Genomic DNA, 16,416 nt, shown 5'->3' on the forward strand with positions numbered 1-16,416 from the left:
TGGACGGCTTCCCCTCAGATGGAGATATTGCACTGGTGATCATCTTGTTTTTATTCAGATGAGATTTTTCTTTTCGTTTTTGTAGCTTTTGTCGATGTAATATTCTTTTTGTATTCCTGTTTGTAACCCTGTTGGGAAATAAGAGGACTACGATGCTTTTGTATATCTGTTTGCACGACTCTTTGTTTTTATTCCACTTTTGTATGTTGAGCTTTTTGAATCCAAACTGTGAAAGATCCACTAGCGTTAAGTTTTTTCGAGCAGCTGTTTTTCCACTAATTCTTGCTTCGTTTAGTATACCCGTTCATTTGTTTTTGCATCCTTGCACGAAGCTCGGCATGTCATTTAGACTGCGTTGAGAATAGGTGTTAGCAGGTTAGAGCTCATAGCTCAGTTCCTGTGCTTTATACTTCGTGGATTGGCACTTATAGGTTGGCAGAGCCCGAGGGCCATGCTCCCTCACTAATGCATTTCATATTGCACGAAGCTCGACAAGTCATTTAGAGTGCGCTGAGAATAGCTGTTAGTAAGTCAAAGCTCATGACTCGGTTCCTGTGCTTTATACTTTGTGGATTGGAACTTATAGAATGGCAGAGCTCAAGGGCCCTACTCCCTCACCAACGCATCTCATATTTTACGAAACTAGACAAGTCATTTAGAATACGTTGAGAATAATTGTTAGCATGTCAGAGCTCATGGCTCAGTTCCTGTGCTTTATACTTCGTGGATTGACACTTATAAGTTGGTAGAGCCTGAGGGCCCTGCTCCCTCACCAATGCATCTCATATTGCACGAAGCTCGGCAAGTCATTTAGACTGCATTGAGAATAGCTGTTAGCAGGTCAAAGCTCATGGCTTGGATCCTTTGCTTTATACTTCGTGGTCGATCCGGAGACCGGGCTTATCTGATTTAGGCTGTTTACAGAAGACACAATAATGCACATTCGAAATTAGTCCATAAAATTTCAACTAATCACAATCTTACATTGTCGAGCTTGGCTTGGATTTTTCATACAAAATACTTTCTTAGGTGCTCAGCGTTCCATGGGAGTGGCAACTCGTGTCCTTCGTGGTTCTTAAGTCGATATGAACCAGGTCTTCAGGTTGCTATTACCAGATACAGTCTTTCCCACTTGGGACCTAGTTTGCCTTCATCCTGAGTAGTAACTCCTGTTTGTTTCAAAACCATGTCCCCCACGTTGAAATTGCAGGGCTCGTTTGTTAAAATAATGTTCAACTCTCTGCTTGTTGGCCGCCGCTCAACTTACGGCTCCCTCCCTCCTTTCTTCCAAGAAGTCCAAGTTCTCTCTCAATCATTCGTCATTCCGATTCGGATCGTAATGTTGCACTCGATATGTGGGTACCGCCACTTCAGCCTGTATCATGGCTTCAGTTCCGTAGGCGAGGGAGAAGGGAGTTTCCCCCGTTGGGGTTCTTACTGATGTTCGGTATGTCCACAACGTACTCAGAAGTTCTTCGGCCCATTCCCCCTTCTGGCCTCCCAGCTTCTTCTTAAGAATGTTGAGTAATGTTTTTTTGGTCGCTTCTACTTCCCTGTTGGCTTGGGGATGTCCCGGCGAAGAGTACTTAGTTTTGATTTTGAGTTCCAAGCATCACTTGCAATAATGGGAACAATCGAACTGTCTCCCATTGTCTGAGATGAAGCTTGGAGGGATTCCAAAGCTGCAGATTATAGATTTCCAAAGGAAACTTGTAATTGCTCGAGCCGTAATCGTTGCTAGAGCTTCAGCTTCCACCCATTTCGTGAAGTAGTCTACTGCTACCACGACAAACTTTACTCCTCCTTTGCCTGCAGGGAGAGGGCCAATGAGATCCAGTCCCCATTGCGCAAAGGGACATGGGTTGATGACAAAAGTGAGTTTTTCAGGGGGACGATGAGGAATAAGAGCATTTTCCTAGCATTTGAGACACTTTCGGGCAAACTCGTCAACATCCCTGTGAGTGTTAGGCCAGTAGTATCCTGCTCTAGTAGTTCGTGCTGCTAATGCCCTTCCACTCACATGATTCCCACAAACTCCTTCATGTATTTCTGCTAGCACATACTGAGCTTGTTTCGAGGAGATACATCTCAATAAAGGCTCGGCGTAGCCTCTTTTGTAAAGAACTCCTTCCGCCAAAGTGAATCAAGCCGCTCGGTTCCTAATTTTTTGGGCTTCCTCCCGATCACCTGGAAGGATCCCTTCTTGAAGAAATTTTAAAATGTCTGTGGCCCATTCTGGGCGTTGTAGGACCTCGACAGTTGACACCTGAATCCCCACTACTGCCACATCAATAGTTCGAATTACAAGGTGATCTGGGAGTGGGAATTCTTCTTACCTTGAGGCAGCTTTGGCTAGCCGATCTGCATCCTGGTTTTCTCCTCTCAGAATCTGATGGATGGTACAATATTGGAAGAGATCCCGCTCTTCTCCTACTCGTTGGATATATCTTTTCAAATTTTTCCATTTTGTAAGGAATTTTCCAGTTACCTACCCCACCACTATCTGAGAATCATCCTTTACTTTAACTTCAGTGGCCCCAATGATCTGACAATTGTAGACCTGATAAAAGTGCTTCATACTCAGCTTCATTATTGGTGACTTTGAAACCGAGTTTGAGCGCGTAATCAAGTTTTTCTCTTGAGTCTATTATTATATGCACTCCCAAGTTTTTCTCTTGAGTCTATTATTATATGCACTCCCACTCCTCCCCCGAACCAGTAGGATGAACCGTCGACGTAGACCTGCCACTGCTTGCCTTGGGACATAATGACCATTTCCTCAGGAAAGTTCGAGAATCAGCTACAAAATCTGCCAACACCTGGCCCTTTATGGTGGTGCGCGAAAGATACTCGATCTCAAACTTGCTCAACTCGATTGCCTAGTTAGTCATTTGTCCAAAAGTATTAAGTTTTTGTAATATCTTTCTCAAGGGAACATCAGTTTGGACTTTTATTAGGTGAGCTTGAAAATAAGGCCTTAATCGTCTGGTAGTGATCACAAATGCGAATGCTAGCATTTTTGTTCGAGGGTATCTAGCCTTCGCCCCTCGAAAGTTATTACATAATAAACTGAGCGTTAAACTCCTTCTTCTACTCGAGTCAATACGGAGGACGCCGCATTGGGTGATACTGGTAGGAACCCATGTGTTGTGGCCCATGGCCAAGCCACTAGCCATGTCGAGACAAGGCTGGATAGCCCCACGGGCATGTCAGCCACATGCCAACAGCCATGCGAGCCATACCCATGGCCCATGCCATGGGCTAGCCTAGCCCACCCATGGGCTCATGCATGCCATGGGTCAACTTGGCCCATGCCAACTATGTTATTTTTTATTATTTATTTTTATTTAATTATTTATTTTCCAAGGGACCTATTGGGGGTTTCCAAGTTGTAATCCTTATAAATAGAACCCTTAGTCTTTGCATTTACATCTTTTGGCAAATTCTCTAGTGGGTAGACTATTTTGTTCTTGAGATCACCATTCGGTGCTAAGGCACTTGGGCTCTTTGGGGTGCAATGCGTGAATCCCCTAAGAGAGTATCACACCTTGCAATTCGTGAATAGGTGTAGTTCAATCTATCGATCTTGTTCTTTTTATCTTTAGGGTGCAATTCGTGAATCCCTAAGGATCCATTAATCTTATGAGTATTTTCCATTCCATCTCTTGTCTTCCATTTTCTATCCTTTGATCTTAATATTTTATGTGCATTGTTCTTGAGTTGTTCTTGAATATTTATCACCTGTTCATCGTGTTCTTCATTTGTTCTTGGTGTTCATCCATTCCATTGCTCATTTGATCCATTCCATACCACATACTCGACCACCATCTTGTTTGTCATCATTTCTATAAATTGACACACTTTACATAAAACCTTCCCACCATCCAACTTGCCCTAGCCGAAATACCTAGCCACCATCTTCCATCAAACCCTAGCCATATTCCCCACTTACCATACTCGACCAACCCTAGTATTGCCCTACTTTCCATAATAGTTCACATTCTCATAATTGCCCTTCATCCCTCATATCTATTGACCTAGCCAATCCCATATTTCCTACCAACTTCCATAATGCCCACTTACCATATTCAACCATACCAAAGTTGCCCATCATAAGACCCTAGCCCTACCATCCACTTACCAAATTTGGCCATCCTAAAGTCATCCATCCATCAAGAGTCCCTCTTGAGTCAACTTCCTTAATTTTAGGAAAGTTGGTTCATCCCAATCACATCCCTAAAATCTCTTCATCATCTTTCCATATTCAAATTCAAATTCCAATTCCAATTCAAATTCAAATCCCAATTCAAACCCCTTAATTTAAGAAATTGCAAATCCTCTTCAATTCCTTAAATCACTCTTCCTACAATCTCTTTAAGTCAACTATTGACTTGTCATCTTAATTCAAATTCAAATTCCCCTCTTCACTCAAAGATTCCTTCCATCTTACAAACTTCCTATATCTACTCCTAAATCAACAAAATCTAGGCAATCTTCATAAGACCAAGTCAATCCCAATCCGCCCACCTTTGCTACCAAATCCTAGCCTCACTCTTCCATCTCATTCCCAAACCCTAGCATCATCCTAAACTCCAACCCTAAGCCAACTATTCCAAATCTCGAAATCCACCCTAGCCACCCCACAAAACCCTAGCTACACTTCATTATACCAACCCTAATCTCCATCCAAGTGGCCCAAGCATCAAGGGCAACCCCCAAGCCATCCCCATTGCATCAAATAACCCTAATCAACTCTTAGAACACCCCCACTCCATCAACTTGGCGCCACTCTCCAAGAACAAACCCTAACCTCATCTCTTCCATTCAACCCTAGACTCCATCTTCTTGGCACCTCACTCAAGAACAAGTCTAGCCACCCACATTGATTTGCCTTAGCCTAAACACTTAGCCTACCCAAGTGCATCATCTTCATCATTCCATTACTCAAACACCATTTCTTTGGTGAAAGCCAAGCAAGATAGCAAGATCACTCGGTTATCATCTTCACCAAGGCAAGCTCGTGGATCTTAGTGTTAGGGACAAGACCGGGGTCCCTAACAGATATAGCCAGGTAGATAGTCAGGTCTTCTCCTAGTGTGGTTTGGCTGAGCAAAGGTGGGTGAGCCAAATATTCCTTCAACTCGCTGAAGGCCCTTCCACAATCTTCATCCCATTCTTATGCTTTCTGCAGAACCTTATAGAAAGGTCGGCACTGGTCGGTGGACTTTATGATGAAGTAGTCCAGGGTGGCTACCCTCCCTATCAGTTTCTGAACCTCGTTGATAGGTCAAGGTGGAGGCATATCCACAATCGCCTTAATTTTTCAAGGATTAGCTTCAAATCCTCGCTCGAAGACCATGAAACCCAAGAATTTTCCTGATTCGACTTCGAAAGCACACTTTTGCGGGTTGAGCTTACTCTTGTATTTTCTTAGTACCACAAAGGCTTCCCGGAGATCATCAAGATGCTGTTCGGATTTCTTGCTCTTAACCAGAAGATCATCTACATAGACTTCATTGTTTCTCCCGATCTGGTTTTTGAACACTCGGTTGACAAGACGCTGATATGTTGCTCCTGCATTCTTGAGACTGAACGACATTGCTCTGTAGCAATAAAGTCCTCAATCGGTGATGAATGCCGTTTTTTCCTCATCATCGGGGCTCATCTTGATCTGATTGTAGCCAGAGTATACATCCATGAAGTTGAGCAAGGTGTGCCAGGCCGTCGAGTCCACTATCAAGGCTATCCTTAGAAGGAGAAAACTATCTTTAGGACAGGCTTTGTTCAAGTTGGTGAAGTCGAAACACATTCTCCATTTACCACTTGTCTTCTTGACTAGCACAACGTTGGAGAGCCATTTGGGATAGTGAGCTTCCGGAATGAACCCCGCAATTAGAAGTCATTCCACCTCTTTAGCAATGGCAGCATATTTCTTGGCATTGAAACTGCAGCGCTTTTGCTTGACTCTTTTTGCCTCAGGATTTACACCAAGGCGATGTTCTATTATCGATCCATCAATACCCGGCATTTCCTCATGGCACCAGGCGAAGACATCACTATGTTCGACAAGGAGTCACTTAAAAGACTGGCCCAGCTTGGTGGACATTTTGGATCCCATTCGCACAGTCCGCTCTGGTTTTTCAGGATCCATTGGTATCCAAAGTAGCAGCTCGTTAGGTTCCGCTTGCCTTAGTGCCTCTTCTTCCTTTACTTCTCAGTCTAGTTCTATTACAGCTGGAGGTGGAGGTATGGCCACCTTGTTAAGTTCCACCTACCTTAGTGCCTCTTCGTCCCCTACCTCTTGGTCAGGTTTCGTTCAAGCCCGAGGTGGTGGCGTGGCTGCTTCCCATTGGCCTTGCTCAAGAGTTTGTATAACTATTGCTTTTGAATTCATCTCTCGAGTGTAGCAATCTCTTGTGGTCTGCTGCTCGCCACGCATTTCTCCTACTCCAGATGAGGTCGAGAATTTTACCTTCAGATGATACGTGGAAGTTAAAGCCTTCATTTGATTCAAGGATGGACGTCCAAGGATCACATTGTATGAAGAAGGGGCCTTCACCACCAAGAAGTCTATCATGAGAGATGTTGTTTTGGGAGCCGTTCCCACCAATACAAACAGAGCGATTGCTCCGATTGGTTGGATGATGTCCCCTGTGAAGCCTTTGAGGGGCATTGGTGCTGGCCGTAACCTATCGAGAGTGATTCCCATTTTAATGAATGCTTCTCAGAAGAGGATGTCGGCGGAACTGCCATTGTCGATCAATACTCTTTTGGCCCGATAGTTAGCAATTTGTGCTGTTACTACTAGTGCATCGTCATGAGGTGCGACAGACCTTCTCCATCTTTTTCATTGAACATTACAAGATATTATCCGGACGGGTCTCTGTTGTTACGGGATGGTCATTGGGCAGAGAATACTTCTTCGTACCTGACCCTTCTTGCATGGGCCTTCCGTGCCTAGGAAGTCATTCCCCCAGCATATCCTCCAGCTATGGTACTGATTTCGCCTATGGGAGGTTCTTCTCTTCTCGAGTTTCCTTAACGTGGGTTCTCTTCACGGGGTTTGCGGTTCTTCTTTTGTCGGGGCTTCTATTATTCCTCCTAGCTAGGTTCTGGTCCTTATGGGTTGGGCTGTAACTCCTTCGACTTGGGCCATCATTCCTCCGAATGGGGCTTTGGTCCTGATTTCTTTGAACGAGGCTTCGATCCTGGTTTCTCCATGTGCAAGGATGGTAGTCTCGTCGTGACTCATCCCTCTCGTCTTTATACTGCTCAACCCGAGTTTCTAGGCCGTCAAATCTTCTCCACTTTGTATAGCAATCTTGCGTATTATGTCCATTGCTCATATGGAAGGAACAATATTTGGGGTGTGACACACTTTGTCTTTGCTCTTCTCATTGACTCAGGTCCTCCTCAGCTTCTACCTTCAGATTAGAGTGTATGCGGGGGCTAAGTTTTCCTTTTCCCTTGGTTTCATAAGTCCTCTTCTTGTAGACCCCTTGGTTTGACCCTGATGCCAGTCAGCCGTTTTCTTGTCCGCCCTCTTCAAGTCACTCTTTCTGGGTGCCGTTAATGCTTGGAGTGTATCCTCTCCATTTATGTAACAGTCTTCTCGGTCCATAAATTCCCTCAGGATTGATGGGGTCTTTTGGGCGATCTTTGTCATAAAGGGGTTACGAGGCCAAATCCCTCCTAACAGTGCGGCCAGAGTGATTTTTTCGTCTTTGTCGTCCATCATCATTCGTTCTTTGTTAAACCGGGAGAGGTATGACTTAAGGCTCTCGTCATCCCTCTGCTTAACAGTCAACAAATAGGCCTTTGGTCTTCTCCTCGTTCGGCTGGCCATGAACTGCGTCAAGAACTAACGTGCTAGTTCGTTGAAACTATCCATAGTTCCCGGTCGCAGGGAACCAAACCACACTCTTGCCGCCCCTTCAAAGTGAGGGGGAAAGCCTTACATGCTATCTCACTGGGGAAGCCATGGAGAGTCATGTGGGCTTTGAAGGTCTCCAAGTGTTCTAACGGGTCCTTTGACCCATTGTATGCCTCCATCTGAGGAACTTTAGACTTTGGAGGTATAGGCACTGCCAAATTCCTAGTACTGTACGGTAGTTCAGCGTTGGTGAGTAGCTGGTCCACCGTAAAGGGTTGACCTATCTGCTTTGCTACTTCTATCTGGATTTGCAACTCTGCGTCGTTCTTCATATGTGGTGGTTGCATTAGGATGAGGATGGTCCCCAAAGTGGTGACTAAGTTGGTCTGGCTCAGGTTCTTCGTCATTCCTTCGTAAGGCAATGTTTTCTTGTCGAGGGGTCTCCATGTCTGCCATGAGTTTTTGTATTGTTTCATTTTGCTGATTGAATCTTGCTTCCATTGATTCGGACTGCATCATTTCACGCTGCGAATGCTGAGAGTGGGTTGTTGTCGGCATACGAAGGACATACTAGTTATGGGACAACAGAGATTCCACAGACGGCGCTACTGTTGATGTTGTGTTTCACGGGCTTGGGCAACTTCACATTGTTGGTATTCGAGTGATCACATGCACAGTAACTAAAGGGAGGGACCTCGAGGTCCGTTGATCCTCCGATGCTTAAGTCAGTAATGGTGAAGGAGATGATAAACAGAAATAAAGATGAGAGTGTAAGGTGATAGTGATTGATTGACTGATTACCTTGTTCGTTGCTGGTAGTGTCCTATTTATAGTTACTGACCAGGTCCCCACCATAGTGGGGTGTTGCATAGTAGGGGATAATATGTTTGTGCTGTTTATTCACCGAGCTACTCCTGGGTTGTCACCTTACCGAGCTGTGAAGGGCTCAAGCTTGTTGTGCATTGCTCGGGCCTTGGGTCGCATAGAATGTGGAGTGCCTTCTGTACTGGGCCGCATTGACTGCGACATGCTTTCTATACTAGGCTGCATTGACTACGGCAAGCTTTCTATCCCGGGTCCTTTCCATCTTACTGAAACTCCCGCCTGGTGGTTGTAAGCTATGTTCCTTCGTTCTCAAGCCTTGCCTACGTCTTCTGTCCCGTCGACATGACCTGACCCGGATCTCCTGCTTGAGCCTTAATCCAGGTATTACTTATTTGACCCAAATAAGTAATAAAGGGCCGGTATATAAGTTTGATGTGAGGGTATTTTTTTTTGCCTCTGACCAAATCCAACCCAGACCATATATCTAGATTGTGAGCTGGGCCCATTTTTCGGCCCAATATAAGGGATTTTCTCCCTTCACAATTCTATTTCTCTATCCCAGACCTAATACTTTTTATTTCTCGATTTTATTGCATTTGCCTCTTCACATCGTCCAGCCCTTGTCTGTGTCACATCGTCTAGCCCTTGTCACTTTGTCACACTGCCGCCGTGTGTTTTGTATAAGTTTCCGTGCTCTCTTTGTCTCTCTCTTCCTTCCCTATGCTTCTCTCTTTGCAATTTTTCATCTATCTGTTTATTTCCCAGCCAGTGTGCCATTGCCCCATTCCCCCCACTCACCTACCTCAACGCAACCATTCAAAAACTACTTCTAGTTTCCACCAATCCTTTCCTTCTCTCTGCTCTTCCCCTATAAATACACCTCACATTCCCCCACTCATCCACCTCAACACAAAACTATCCATTTGCTGAATACAAATTTTGAAGTGAACCAAAAAATAAACGAAAAGAATGAACTATCTGAACCATGTTTGGATGGCGGCAAGCGTCACAATGGTGCAAGGACACACAGATCAGGGGCATAAATTGAAATACGAGGTCAATTCCCTTCAACTAAATGGGAGAAAGTTCTTCTTCGAAAACAACCATTCCCCGGATCTCTGGCCACTATCCAGCATGGTCGGATTGGATCTCAAGGGGTTTTTGGAAATTTTGGACACCACCTATTGGAAGCTCACACCCAAGCCTCCACACATGCCCAACAAGCCACCATCTCCATCTGGGTGGGTCATCAGTAATGTATTGTCTTCTCAATGAATATTATTGAACAAAAGAGAGATGAAGTGGGATGAATTTCCCTCAGTGGAATAACTGTTTGGATACAAAGATGCCCTGACCATACGAAACAAGATGGAATGTTTGTGTTTCATCTGGGAATCCAAATCAGGCCTTATAGTTTCCTTCTACAAAAATAAATAGTAGCCCACAAGTCATCTCACCTTCAAAATTAATGCTTTTGCCATCAACCTCGATAATTAGCATCATTAATCATGTGACATTAATCCCAAATGACAATCTTGTAATGATACATGCATCAATTGATTTGATATCTCATAGCTTCTAATTCTGAGGTATAGTTCTTTTGTTGGAGAGGTTGAAAAGTTGAATGAAACAACCATATACTCCCCGAGAAATTCTTTAACCAAAAAAATATTTCATAAAAGTAAACTTATAAATTGGCGTGGCCCAATATGTTACTTCAGATTGTAAAGTTACTTTTATTATAAAGTAAATCTAACATATTATAAAAGGTCACGTCAGTTTATGAGTTTGCTTTTATGAAATATTTTTGTGGTTGTAACACTTTTCGTACTCGCTAGTTCATTCAATTGTGCATCAAGTTGTTGACAAGGCCAACGTCATGGGTTTTGACTGTATGTCTTGTCTCATATATATTTTTTAGATATGTTAAGTTTCATCATTTTCACTCCCATGATTTCAGTACATAAATGTATGCCTAATATATCTTTGTGACTTACAGGCTCAGAAGAATGATGCTTTTGAGGTAGCGGCAATTATATTTGACTGACTTCACCGCTCATTTGTATGTTCGATTGTTTCTAATACTGAATCAATGTAAAGCAATTACAAGGGATCTTGGGATTGCACATGTTGGAAAATATAAAACAAAAATCCCTTTTGTTTCGGCAAAATTGTGACACTACCGTGAGGATATTTGTCCCACAAGTTGGTGATGGACAGAGGAATTGCAAGTGAACAAATTGTATACAAATGGTCTATATTTATAGACCACAAGGCACTGGTTGGCAAGAGGTACAACCATTGGCAAGTGACATAACCATTTGACTCAAACGGTTGTGTCTCTTGACACATCCTCTACAACACCCCCTATGGGAAGCATCACCATGGAGAGGATGCAATCCATGGGATACACCATTAGATGTGATCACACCCTTTAGATTTACAACTCCCACATGAACACACAAAAATGGTGATGAATCCAATTAAGTATTTTACCTTAGTACCAATATAAGCATTCCACAACTCAACTCTCATCTACAACTCTTACAGATCGGCATTAAAGCATGACAAGCTTTTACGTGTGTATGCTTTTGTCATTACCTTATCTGACCTCACCATTTACCATATGTGCTCCCACTAATCACATATTAGGGGTAACTTCATTTCACTAAATCTTTAGTGAATGGCATCAATTCTTCATAATTGAATAAATAATCCTATCACAATTGATGACTTCAGTCGAATACATGAAACATGTATCAACCTGCACTGAACTTTTATTTTGTACTTCCTCTAAAGACCATTTCTGAGGCTTTCCTTAATCATCTTATCAGCAACTTTACAAATGATCAACTCTCTACTTGGGTAATCAACTTGTACTGAACTTTTATTAAGTACTTCCTCTGATGTCATTCCTAAGGCTTTCCTTAATTACCTTACCAATGACTTCACAAATGACCACCACTTTTGAGTAACTCCCCATAACTTTATTTATCTAGGTGTCCTCAGAACTTCCTGAGTTATGTATGTTAATTATGAGGTTACTTTACCAAAGTATCTTTCATCCCCATTCTAGTTACATGTTCTCTGAATTTTTCCAGAGACAATCCCTTGGTCAATGAATGTGCTACCATCTTAGTCGAGGAAATAAAATAAACCTTGACTTCACATCTCTCCATTATATCCAAAATCTAGTGATAATGCACATCAATGTGTTTCCTTTGGACTTTATGTTTCACTTTTTATTAACAAATGACAAACTGATTATCACAGAACACAATGACTAGTTCTGTGGATGTATCCAAACTAAACCTTTCATAAAGTGTTTCATCCATACCGCATTACTCACTACAGTATTGCAAGCAATATATTATGCTTCCATTGTAGACTTAGCAACACAATCTTGTTTCTTAACCAAGAAATTGTTGTTCCACCAAATAGAAATATATATCCACTTGTAAATTCATCTATATCATTTCTAAAATTAGCATCATTATAGCCAATTGATTCGAGATCACTGATTTCAAAGCACAATTTCATATTTTTGGAACCTTGTAAATCCCTTAATATACACTTTACTACTTGTCAATGTTCCTTACCTGGATCAGATTGATATTTGCTTATCAATCCTACTGCATGACAAATATCTGGTCTTGTATTTGGCATTGTATACATGAGGCTTCCTACATTTTGATCATAGGGGATTTTAATAAGCATTTCGCTTATTTCCTCCTCATATTTTGGGCACGTACTTTTAAGTATGACCTTTGCAAACTGGTGTACTTAAGAGTTTACAATTTTCCATACCAAATCTTTTAAGTACTTTTTCTAAATATTTTTCTTGATCTTAATATAACATATTTGAATTCCTATCACTTGAAATTCTTATACCAAGAACACAAGTGGCTTCATCTATGTCTTTAATTTCAAATTTAAATATAAAAAATTCTTTTGTTTTTTATGTGGCACTCGACCCCGGATTGTGTTTTGGTGGAAGGCACGACACCGAGATGTTGTCATCTCAGGTCAAACAACCCTCGCACAACGTCAAAACATAGTGTGTGCTCACATGCTCAATAATTGTGTACAGTTAATTCACAGTGCAAAAATAAAATAAAATAAAATAAAAATGACAGTTATTAATTATAATAGTATTAGAAAATTTAAACTCACACCACTACGAAAATTATCCATAAGCCACAAGTCTCCCAATCCCCGACATAAAAATAATACATTCATCCAAATTTAAAACCAAGCCAACTGATGACACTTGTTACAGAGGGGGGAAAGATCCCAATCTTCACTCCTTAGGTGGAACCAGACCTTCGTACTTGTACCCATCCTCTGCATCAAAGTCTACGGTTCCGCAAAGCGGAATCATAGGTGGGGACACCACAATGAAATTTCACAAAATCTTACCAAGTGAAACAAAATCTAACATTCAAAATACAAGCAGATGAAAAAATATGCAATCATGTAAAGTAGAAAATATCAGAGAATCATAACATTAGCAATTTTCCAAAACACAAGTGTACCCATTTCTCATACAAGACACCAGACACCCGAAAATCCCATTTTTAGGTTGAAAACCACGATTTCAATAAGGTATGCACCATGGTCTCCCCTATGGACCATCTGCACACTCTAGCTCCCTTCGTCACACCATGGGTAACAACCGTACATGTGACTTCATAACAAGCTATGCCAGCTCCGTGCCCGAAGGTACGTGACTAGTCATCCTCTAGCCTTCGCCAGTAGAGAGATCACGGAGTCAGCCCAAGAGCATTACAGTCTCGCTTGAGCCCGTTGTCGCTCGACGACAACCCAAGGGACCTCACTCAGTTTTGTGAGGTCTCGAGTGACCAGAGGAGCTCCACTAAGATAATTTCTCATCTCAGCTTGGGGTCATGATACACACACACCCACAAAATAATCCTTGAGAAAAAAAAAAAAAAAAACACCAACAATTTTACCTATTTCGGCATTATTCAAAGCACAATTACAACAGTGTTAGTGAAATGTAACAAATATAATGCAAACATCGAGCAATAGTTAATAAGCGTATGGCATCGAAACATAATTTATTATGAATCAAAACAAAACAAAAAAACACAACTTTACAGCAAGTCAATTCCCAACATCACAACTCTGCAAATTGAATTCCCAACACTGCTCAGGGCCCATAGACTCACATCCAACTATAATTTATTCCCAATGCTCCACAGGGCCCCCGGCCAATTCACATTCATCGGTACAAATCAAACCCAACGCTTCACATAATTAATCTGACCACTAGTCACAATCAGAATGCACAAAACACAGGTTCATAATTTTCCCAACTACAGTTATTTTAAAAGCTAGTCCAAGAACCACTTATAACGGGTAGGAAAACTTTTGGATGATCGAAGCATCCCAAACATAGCGGCTAGTTGTAAGCATCACCTCCAGCAATGAGTCAGTGGTCCTTCGAGGCATTGTGTGGGTGTCTTGGGTAGAGAGACGTCATTTGTGCGTGCTTAGTGGTTCTCGGGTGGTGGTTCACAATTGTATTTAAAATGGAGGATGCGGTGACAATGGGGTGTACAAGGAGGCTTCAGTTGAGTATGGCAGTGGGGCTTGTTGTAATAGTGGTTGCAGCATGTGGCTAGCAACTGGCAGCAGTGGGTGGCGAACGAGATATGAGAGCTACATAGAGAATGGTGTTGGGGTGTGTTGCAAGGTATCACAGCGAAAAGGGGAATCGGTGGCTAAGCTAGGCTTCCCTAGTCGTGCACAGTGGAGAGAGAGAGAGAGAGAGAGAGAGAGAGGGTGGGAGGTTCTGTGAGTGCCGCCATGGCTAAGGAATCACGTGAACACGACGGGATGATAGCAATGGTGGGACGAAGTTTACGGTGGATCCCTAGGAAAGAGAAACAGAGTGAGAGGAGGAGAGAGAATCCGAGAGAGAAAAGAGAGATCTAAGGGATAGAGGTTGAGATCGAAAGGAGCCCATCACGGCTAACGTTGGACGACGGGGCAAACGGTGGCAGAGGAGCTAAGAGAGAGATAGAGGTAATAGATTTGAGAAAGAAAAATCGATGGCAATTGGCGTGGGCAAGGAGGATGCGATGCGACAACAAATCTAAATGGCTAGTTGAGATCCATGGCAGATCTGCCCGTTCATGAGGTCAGACGACAGTGGATGGTGGTGGCAAAGCCAAAGCTAAGAGAGAGACTAGAAGAGAGAGAGAGAGATGACGACGATGAGAGAGGACCATGAAACTGAAGAGGGAGATGGTCAAAGGGGGGTCTCTTCTCAAGGCCATCGGGATTCAACAAGAGTCATGGGAGGGGCAGTCGGCACGACATGGCTGGTACTGCAACTGTGAGCACTGCTCAACAACAAGCTTAATGTGAGTAGAGAGAGAGTGTGAGAGAGAAGGAGACAAATAGAGGAAGAACAAGGGAGATAGAGCAGAGGAGCTTATTGGCGAGGAAGGGCTATGGTGGTCAAACGGTGGCAGAGGAGGTAGCAACAAGGTCACGAGTTGCAGGGGAGAAAAGAGAAAGAGAAGGGCTGGGGGGGAGGGTGCAGCGTGAGGGAGAGAAGGGAGGGGAGAGAAGAAAAGATGAAGGAAAAGATTAGGCTTTGTGTGTTTTGGGTCCAAAACATGCAATTTTGGCCGGGCTGGCCTTAACTATCCTAAGGGTCTTGGTTGAAATGGGTTGGGTTTCACATTATACATCATATCTAGATAATTAATTGCTAGTAATATATCACAACATATAAATATAATAATATTACTTTATTATCATTTTTTATGTGTATATACAGTGATCTAGTAGACTCATTTCATATCTAATTTCTAAAATTGTCTAGTGAAACTTCAAGTACCATTGTCTTGAAGATTACTTAAGTTCATATAGTGACTTATTCAACTTGTAGACTTTTTCTTCACGTTCTTAAATTTGGAATCCTTCTGGCTGAATAATAAAGATAAAACCATCTTTACATCTAACTAATGTAATTTCAAATTGATCTTGACAACAATAAACATGATTATCCTTACAGATGTGAACTTCGCCACAGGCAAACAGGTATCCTCAAAGTCTACACTTGATTGTTGAGTGTATCCTTTAGCCACTAATCTTGCTTTGTATTTTTCCAAACTTCCATCAACTTTAAATATTCTTCTAAGAACCCACTTGCAACCAATAGCTTTTCTATCATTTGGAAGTTTTTTTTTTTTTTTGATACATGGGGGAGGGGAGATTCGATCCTTGGTTCTCTTAGTGAGAAACCAAGGTGTTGCCAATTGATCTAAAGTATCTTGGCCTATCCTTTGGAAGTTCGGTTAACTCCCAAATGTTATTTTTATTAATCGATTCTAATTCATCTTTCATGACCTCAAACGATTTATCTGAATCAATGCTATTGATTGGCTCAGAAAAATTTCAAGATCATTTTCTAAATTCTCCAAACTAGTATTTAAAGTATAGTGATCTTGAAACAATATTGATGGTCATTTGGTTCTTTACTCACATTGTCTCCAACATCAATATTGAAAATTGATTTTGATCTAACTTTTTTTTTTTTTTTATTAGTCTGTATCCGAGTAACGTCAAGATTTTCACTGTCATATTCTATAGAGATTTGTTGATTTTCATGATCAATTAATAAATCTATCTAATCAACTAGAATAATTAGTTATGTATTTTCCAAGAAAACAACATTTCTA

This window comes from Juglans microcarpa x Juglans regia, chromosome 6S (assembly GCF_004785595.1).
Source record: "Juglans microcarpa x Juglans regia isolate MS1-56 chromosome 6S, Jm3101_v1.0, whole genome shotgun sequence".
NCBI classification, from domain to species: domain Eukaryota; kingdom Viridiplantae; phylum Streptophyta; class Magnoliopsida; order Fagales; family Juglandaceae; genus Juglans; species Juglans microcarpa x Juglans regia.